The 7,815-nt window shown below is 42.8% G+C and overlaps 1 long non-coding RNA gene across 2 annotated transcripts; it reads right to left on the minus strand.

Annotated features, from left to right (window-relative positions):
• Nucleotides 1-3,825: 3,825 nt before the first annotated feature.
• Nucleotides 3,826-4,382, minus strand: LOC120752211 (uncharacterized). 2 transcript variants are annotated; one of them, XR_005700636.1, is made up of 3 exons: nucleotides 4,243-4,382; nucleotides 4,069-4,130; nucleotides 3,826-3,952 (listed from the first exon to the last, which is right to left on the minus strand). It is a non-coding gene; the product is annotated as an uncharacterized LOC120752211 (long non-coding RNA). The 2 variants fall into 2 exon arrangements; XR_005700637.1 differs by having other exon boundaries at nucleotides 3,905-3,952; nucleotides 4,044-4,130.
• Between the last annotated feature and the right edge of the window lie 3,433 nt (nucleotides 4,383-7,815).

Below are 7,815 nucleotides of genomic sequence, written 5' to 3' on the forward strand. Positions count from 1 at the left end.
AGAATTCATACTGTCACTGTGCAAAGACAAATTTCTCCCATCTCATCATAAAAACAATTCAGTTTAAATCTGACTGGATGGGTTTAGAGTAGATGGATTAGGTCCTGCAGTGAAACTGGACAGGAAGACAACCCAGTTACCAGATTAACTGCCTTTCTCTTCTAAATAGAACCAAATACACCCATACAAAGTAGGAGAGGCATTGTTAAAAATCTTCTATTTTTATGGATAGGAATGAATTTTTATGGAGCTGATAATGCAGATAGAACACACAACTAGCCTAGTCAAAATGAAAGATGAATACAAATTGCAAATCAGCTCCTGAGCTATAAAAATTGGTGTAACCTTCTCAGCAATAACTGATTGTTTAGAAGGCTCAAATAGAGTCACAGTGATGTTTCTTCCAGCCTTATTAAGCATCATAGTTGTCATATTAAACCAATGATGTATGAGTATTTGCTTATTGTAATGAGTTCTGGAGACGGTAGCTGGAGCAGCAATACAAAAAACCTCAGGCTGAAGATTTTGGATATCTTTGTCTCACTCCCTGAAGAAAATATTTCTCTCTTTTATTTCACTAACATCAAAGACTGCCTCAACCCCTGATACAGGCAGAACTCCTCCCAAAGCTAAATCTCTGGGATCTAATGCCCCTTCCCCCTCAATGGACTGTAAATATAGCTCCAGATGGATCTGATGTTCTTCTGTATTTTCGCTTCCCTGGGAGCAAAGGGAAATTAATATTCCTTTGTATATGGTAGGCTAGAGGATCCCAGATGGCTATCCAAGCTTTAGCAAAATTCTCCTGGGAAATAAATTTGGAGGTGTTTAGCAGCCATGCTGTTTGGAGGTCAGATTCTTTCAGCAGGGTGAGCTTTGGAGGAATTTAGGGCAGAGTGAAATGGGGCATTCCAGGCTCAACTAAGAGAGGTTCAAAGGGAGGAAAAAAAAGACCTGTGCTGTCAAAGAAATATTGGAGAAGCCTTTAGGGAGGAAAGGCAGCCAGGTGATTATCTGATATTCATGGGTTTGGTCAGCTCTGGAGAAAGTCCTCTTGCAGGGTAGCAGCACACCAAGGAGGTGCTTGATGTCCTCATGGTCAGATTCGTGGCTGTGGCAGGAAGTGTTGTAATGACATCTCTGGTAGCCATCAATTTCTATCTTCCAGGAGCTCTGTCAAAAGGAATCAGGATGGGAGGCACACTGAGCTTCCCCCTGCCCAGTGTTTGAACTAATAGTGGGAGAATCAAAAAGCCTGGTAATTTCTTTAGGAAATTTATGTTCAACATTCCTTGGTCTCCACCCATGGGCACACATAAAAATTTATTTTGTCCTTTGTAAAAGCCTTGCTAAAGCTTCCCCTTAAGTTTTTCTCCTCTGGCTGAACAACTCCAGCTCTTTCTCTTGTTCTTGCAGACCATGCACATCACACTGATGATCAGGATCTCTCCTGCCCCTGGGAACACTCCCTATGTTCTTTGAAGGCAAAACCAGGCATGGGATGCCATGGGGACAGACAGGAGAATGACTTCCATTGTCTTGCAGGCTATTTCCCAGGCAAGCTGTTGGAAAGAGAACAAGCACATATATTCTCAACTTGTTCTCCTTATATTATGTAAATATTGGCTTGCTCTGCTCTGGAAAGGAAGTTGAAGTCAAACTGAATTATCAGCATTTCCTTGTTTCTCCCTTTTTTCATTTTAGCAGCCAGGCACTTTTTGTCCTTCCCTAATCTTCTGGATTCACATCATTACAGGAGATATTTAAGTCCTCTATCATGCTCAAGACAAATCCCTTTGCCTCAAAATGCATTCCACCTGCACAGGCAAAGACAAGGGGTGCTAATTCAAGTTGTAGACTCAAACATAATCTGGTCTTCCTTTTCCAGTGCTTGTCTTGGCAGCTAAAACCACGTTTACAGGGCTGTTGTGTCATTATTAGAAGAGCTGCAGCCATGAGCTGAATTAAAGATTTGCAAAGCTGGTACGTTTATTCCGTACATTTTGCAGATGGGGTCTTTGTCCTCAGGGAGATAAGTGGTTGCCAGGATTATATAGGTTTCATCTATACAGTGTTTGGGATTTGTCCAAGGAACAGACTGTGGTCCCCAGGCCATGTGGTGGAAGCTGCTTTATGTCTGCATTGTTCAAGTATCAGCAGACTTTGGAGCTCAAGGTGTGTCATTGCAGGAGGGTTTCAGAGCTCTTCCTGCTGTTTTTCATGCCTAGAGAACATGCAGCTGCTCCCAGCCCACTGGGGAAAATTTGAGGATTGCTGGAACAGTCTCAGAAGGCAAAAATGGCCCAAGGAAGCAACATCTTGTGCAACTTGAGTGCACGCTGTATGTGAAATATGGATTTCAGCATGAGTTATTTTCTAGTCTGTGTCATTCATTTCCAACCAGGAAAGGAATAATTTCACACTGGAGTCAAAACTGGGTTGAGTTAACATACACACAGTTACAGTTGTCATGCTAAACGAGGCAGTGTTCATGCTGCATTAAATAGGATAACACACTTCCTGAGTGGAGAAGGGAGAGTGGGACACTCTTCCCTTTTCAAATGCTTCCCAATCCAACAGGCATTTCAGAGATATCTGGAGTAGTTAAATTTGTCACGGTGTGACAGCATCCTGCTGTCAGATAAACACCAACTCAGGCACTGCCAGGATGTCAGGGAGCTGTTAATGGATGCCAGGAGCTGCTCTCTGAAGTCACTCCCAGTGAAGTTGTTCTGGGGGTGGTCCTGAGCAAGGCTGGGAGCTGGACTCGATGATCCTGGTGGGTCCCTTCCAGCCCAGGATGTTCTGTGACTCTGTGACTTGCAGGTTGAGGGAGGGGATTCTGTCCCTCTGTCCCACTCAGGTGAGACCCCAGCTGCAGAGCTGTCTCCAGCCCTGGGGCCCAACAGCAGAAGGACCTGGAGCTGCTGTAGAAGATCCAGAGGAGTCCATGGAGATGCTCCAAAGGCTGGAGTCCCTCTGCTCTGGAGCCAGGCTGGGAGAGCTGGAGGTGTCCAGCCTGGAGAAGAGAAGGCTCCAGGGAGAACTTCGAGCAGTTTCCAGTACCTCAAAAGGCTTCAGGAGAGCTGTAGAGGGACTTGGGACAAAGAAATGTAATTATGGAACAAGAGGGAATGGCTTTAAACTGACAGAGGGAAGGGCTGGACCAGATAATAGGAAGAAATTGTTCTCTGTGAGGGTGGTGAGGCCCTGGAACAGTTGCCCAGAGAAGTCTTGGCTGCCCCTGGATCCCTGGAAGTGTCCAAGGCCAGGCTGGATGGGGGTTGGAGCAACCTGGGACAGTGGAAAGTGTTCATGGCAGGGGATTGAAACAAGATGATCCTTAGGATCCCTTCCAACCCAAACCATTCTGAATTCTACGATTCTGTGAATGTACATCTTGCCCTGAAAACCCCCATACACTTAAACACACCTGGAAAAAAACAAGATTTGTTTTGTTGATGTTCCATTTCAGCTTTGCTCAGTGAAGACTTTTCAGGTATCATAACAGACTTCATGAGCAGTCATTGTGTATTCCTGGGTGAAAATGGGCAGCACACGGTAGAACTCTTCATTATGTGTTTCACAAAACTGGGTTTGCAGTGTTGTATTGCTGCAGTGATTGTTCCACAGAATGAGAAAAAATTGATCCTACTTACCTACTTCTTGACCACCTAACAATGCAGTGTATTTTACATGCAAGCAGCCATAAACCAGATTAAAGATAACATGAACTTGCATTTGAGTTTCAAACCCCTCACCGGAGATTATCTCAGAGGGAATTTCCATGACTCAAAGCACCAACAAGACTCAAAACATCACAACCTCAGTCAGCCTCCTGAAATAAATTTCTGGCTTAAGAAACTGTATTATTTAAAAATAATGAAACACAAGGTTTTATTTCTGTATATTCACAGCCAGGTGCTCCAGGTTCCCACTTTTCAGCTATTTCCTGTAACAAGAAGGAACAAGGAAGATAGAAAGAAGCAACTCTCTTATAATTTCAAGACTTGGAATTTACCAGAGAAAAAAAAAGGCCTCACCAAATTCTATGGTTCTGCAACATACCTCTGGGAATTACCAAGATCATGTCAGACAGGCAGAGCAGAGAGTTCTTGCTGCCACCCTCCCTGGAAAATATTGATTTTAAAAGTGAGCCGAGCCTTTGTGAAGGCCCAGATACATGCAAGTTGGATTATCTAGACAATTAACAGAGTTGCTACATTAAAATCGAGTCACCACCTGCTCCCCTAGAGTCACCAGAGGAAAGGAGCACCTCTGAAATGCACAGTGTAATTCCCTGAAATCCAAATCAAGCCCAAGGGGCTGTGTTTCTCTCTGGTGGTTTCATAGCAGGGGTTTCAATCTCTTCTTTGAGTGCCAGACCCTGGAGGTATTTAACACTGGAGATGAAGACCCTGAGGAGCAAATTGAGTGCAGGTTGGGTTTCCCTAATTATCTTTTTAGGCTCCCTAGAATGGTTTAGAGGTGGCCAGGCTCCTCCCTGACAGGGTGCCCAGGATAATTAGCCATGCCTGCATTCATTGCTGCAGGGTTATCTGGGATGAATCCCGAGATGGTTGCTCCCAAAAGGAAGCTCACTCTGACACTTCCCAGGGAGACCCTGTATGGGAAAATTTACACATTTTTGGATGCTCTTCAGCCATGATGCTTCTTTCCAGACACTGTAGAGCCAGGAAGCCTGGAGCCAAGGAGAGGCTTCCAGGCTGGATTGTGAATGTTTAAGATGATTTTGACATCGACTGAGAGGTGTAGATGAGTCATGACAAAGGGATGCTCACGTATCAGTGGTGAGAGAAGAGGTCAGTAGCTGTCTTGGACGTCATCTAGAAGACAAAGTGAGAGTGCATAAGGGCAGAAGACGTTTCTTGGTTGGGTTGAAATAGGCCAGATTATAGCTAAAATTGGGAAAATCACTTTTTGCCAGGTTGTGTCTGGAGGAAATAAACCATCAGGGGGAAGGGAAGGGAAGGGAAGGGAAGGGAAGGGAAGGGAAGGGAAGGGAAGGGAAGGGAAGGGAAGGGAAGAATTCTATTGATAAGCATGGTAAAAATCTTGATAGCATTGACCCTTCAGAGTCTGGCCTTGAAGACTGGAATCTCTTCAGTGTTGGTGAGATGTTTCCCTGTGCAATGCCTGGGAGCTGTCACTTCAGTGACAGCTGCAGTGCTCCTGCAACAATGGACTGAAGGCCAGGGAGAGCATTTTTACCCTCAAAGCTTGCTGGGTTCATCTCTTCTAAATACAGAAGTTTCCTGGAGGGGAAAAAATGTCATGAGTTCAGTCATGTGCTTTTTATTTTTTTAATAAACCAAGGCTAAAAAGATAGTAGGACCTGGTAAGGAAAGAAGTTGTGAGACCTGACAGCTTAATTCTTGCCATAACTAGAACCCAGCAAAATTTTTAAAACCGTCTGCTTTTGTTAATTAAGTGCAATTTTTTCAAAGGCAATTGGTATAAATATGCTCACAGGCTAATAGGCCTTTCTCGTGTTTTACTACCTCAGCAAAAAGGTGGAAGAGCTTTCCAAAGTTCTCCAAAATTACTGAAAACCTAACTTTTTCATTCAAAAGGTCACAAACAGCCTTTCAGTTCCTCTTGGAGAGGGTCTGACCTGCCTGAAATAAAAGCATGGGGACCATGAAACTTCACCTAAGAAATGCTATTAGCTTCTCTCTGACATGTCAATAATCCCCTTCTGAAGCAATTTAAATAAAAATATTCTTTTAAAAGTCAAAAGAGTAAAAAAGCCATAAGGTAATATAGAGAGTAATTTGGGTTTATTTTTCAGGTTGTATCTGCAAACCTTTTGTTGTTGCATAAACCTTAGGGTATGAGTCAGATTTATCTATTGACTTTGATACTGGCTATTGGGTTGGTATTTATATATTGGCTTGGGTGTGTGGGAACAGGTTTATCTTCAGCAATGCCATTTCTTTTTGGTTTTTAATGGAAGATGCTCTTTGTTAAGATGAAAAAAAATAGGTGGATATGAGAATTTTTCTAGACTGGAAAAGTAAATATTTTGACATGCACTCACTTTTGAGAAGTACGCACCTCTAGCTGGAGTAGCTGTGGCAGCCTCTTTGGAGGGCAACACCTCCCAGTTGTCAGTCTGTTCAATTGCTCTTGAGTTTTATAGTAGAGATTAAAACAGGGGTTTGGGAGAAGAGGTTCTGTAAAGCAAAATCACTGCAACCAGCCCCATTTCTGCTCTGGGGCAGAGAGGGGATGGAAAGTAGAGAAAAGACAATCGACTCTGCAGCCCTGGCAAGGGAGGGGGGAATTAAACTGACTTTAGACAACCAAAATATTCTTTTTTTTTTTTTTCCCGATCTATTTCCCAGAAGCATAAAGCACGGTAGATGAGAGAAAAACGCTTTTCTAGCTAGTTTAATCCAAGCACAACACCTGGAAGTTTCTCTTGACAGCTCGTGTTACACCACAACTGCTACTGAAGGCTGATTCTGAAATCCTTTCCTTTCCATTTTTGTGTCCCATCATCAACAGCACAATTTGCTTTTTTATCACCTCAAATGTTCTACAGTGCAAGTGTACATTCATCCATGAGATCAGCACAGCCCGGCAGGATTATAAAGTCTGTCCAAACTCTTTTGCAACTACTCATATTTAAGGAGAGGCAGGTGGGGGTTGTGTTTTGATTTGCAAACTCTTGGATGCAGCAATTGATTTAATAGTTTAATAATTAATCAGAGAGGGAAGACTGAAGGCATTTGTAAAGGGCTGATGGGAAATCAATGGCAAGAAGAGCACGTTGCTGCTCAGAAATAAGGAGTGCATCAGACTGGTCTGGGAAAAACAATCCTGTGAATATTTAGAGAGGCTGGAAATATTCAGTCTCATGTAGAAAAGGGCTTTGGCTTTTACCTTTGCAAGCAGAAGCTGCTGAAAAGACCTCTGGTTTTGTGGGGTGAAAAGAGGAGGACATTTGGCTCTCCAGTGCCCTGCTGCTGTTCATGGAGGGGAGGCATGGCAAGGCTGATCCTCTCCCATGATTTTCTCTCCCTGTTTCTTGTGCTTGGTACCCTGAGAGACAGTTCGTTCCCAGGGACCCCATAAAGCAGATTTTGTTAGTAGAGAAAGTTCATTATAACTTCAGGAAAAAGCCTCTGCACTGCCTTTTTGGGTAGAACTCACAATCAAATATCCCTGAACTAAATTTCTGCTGCCTAATCCATTGTGATTGGGGAAGAGATTATTAATGAATTTAATTGAAGAAAAACCCAATGCCAAATAAGAAACACAAAGGAAATGCTTTTATAATGTGCTCTGATTTCTCCTTTGCCCAGAGAAAATGTGTTTATCTGACTCATCTGAGCATCTTCAGCTGCCTCTTGGCAAGTGAATTTGACTACAGTTAAATAATTTTATTCCTTTATTTTACAGGTTTGCTTCTAGTTGCACTTTTTAGAGTTAAACACCAGCCAATTAATAGAACATGGGAAGCACCTCCCTGGATTCATTGTCATTTGAATAAGACACCCAGCAGTCCATACACTAAAAAAAAAAAAAAAAAAAAAAAGAGCACCAAATTGTTAATTGATTTTTAAAGGAGAATTATGATGTTTTTAACAAACCACTTATCTTGCTAAGCATTTCTAGGGTAGTGTATCTTCCCCTGAAATGGCTGTTCCACAATGTGAGTCCCTAATTGCTTATAAAGCACACTGTTTATTGAGTATTAGCTCTGGCATAGTTGTTCATTACAGGAGTGCATCGCTTAGTGCTTGTAAACAGCCATCCAACTTAAATATGCCCTGCCTTGTCTCTTAC

Source organism: Hirundo rustica, chromosome 4 (genome assembly GCF_015227805.2).
Source record: "Hirundo rustica isolate bHirRus1 chromosome 4, bHirRus1.pri.v3, whole genome shotgun sequence".
NCBI lineage: Eukaryota > Metazoa > Chordata > Aves > Passeriformes > Hirundinidae > Hirundo > Hirundo rustica.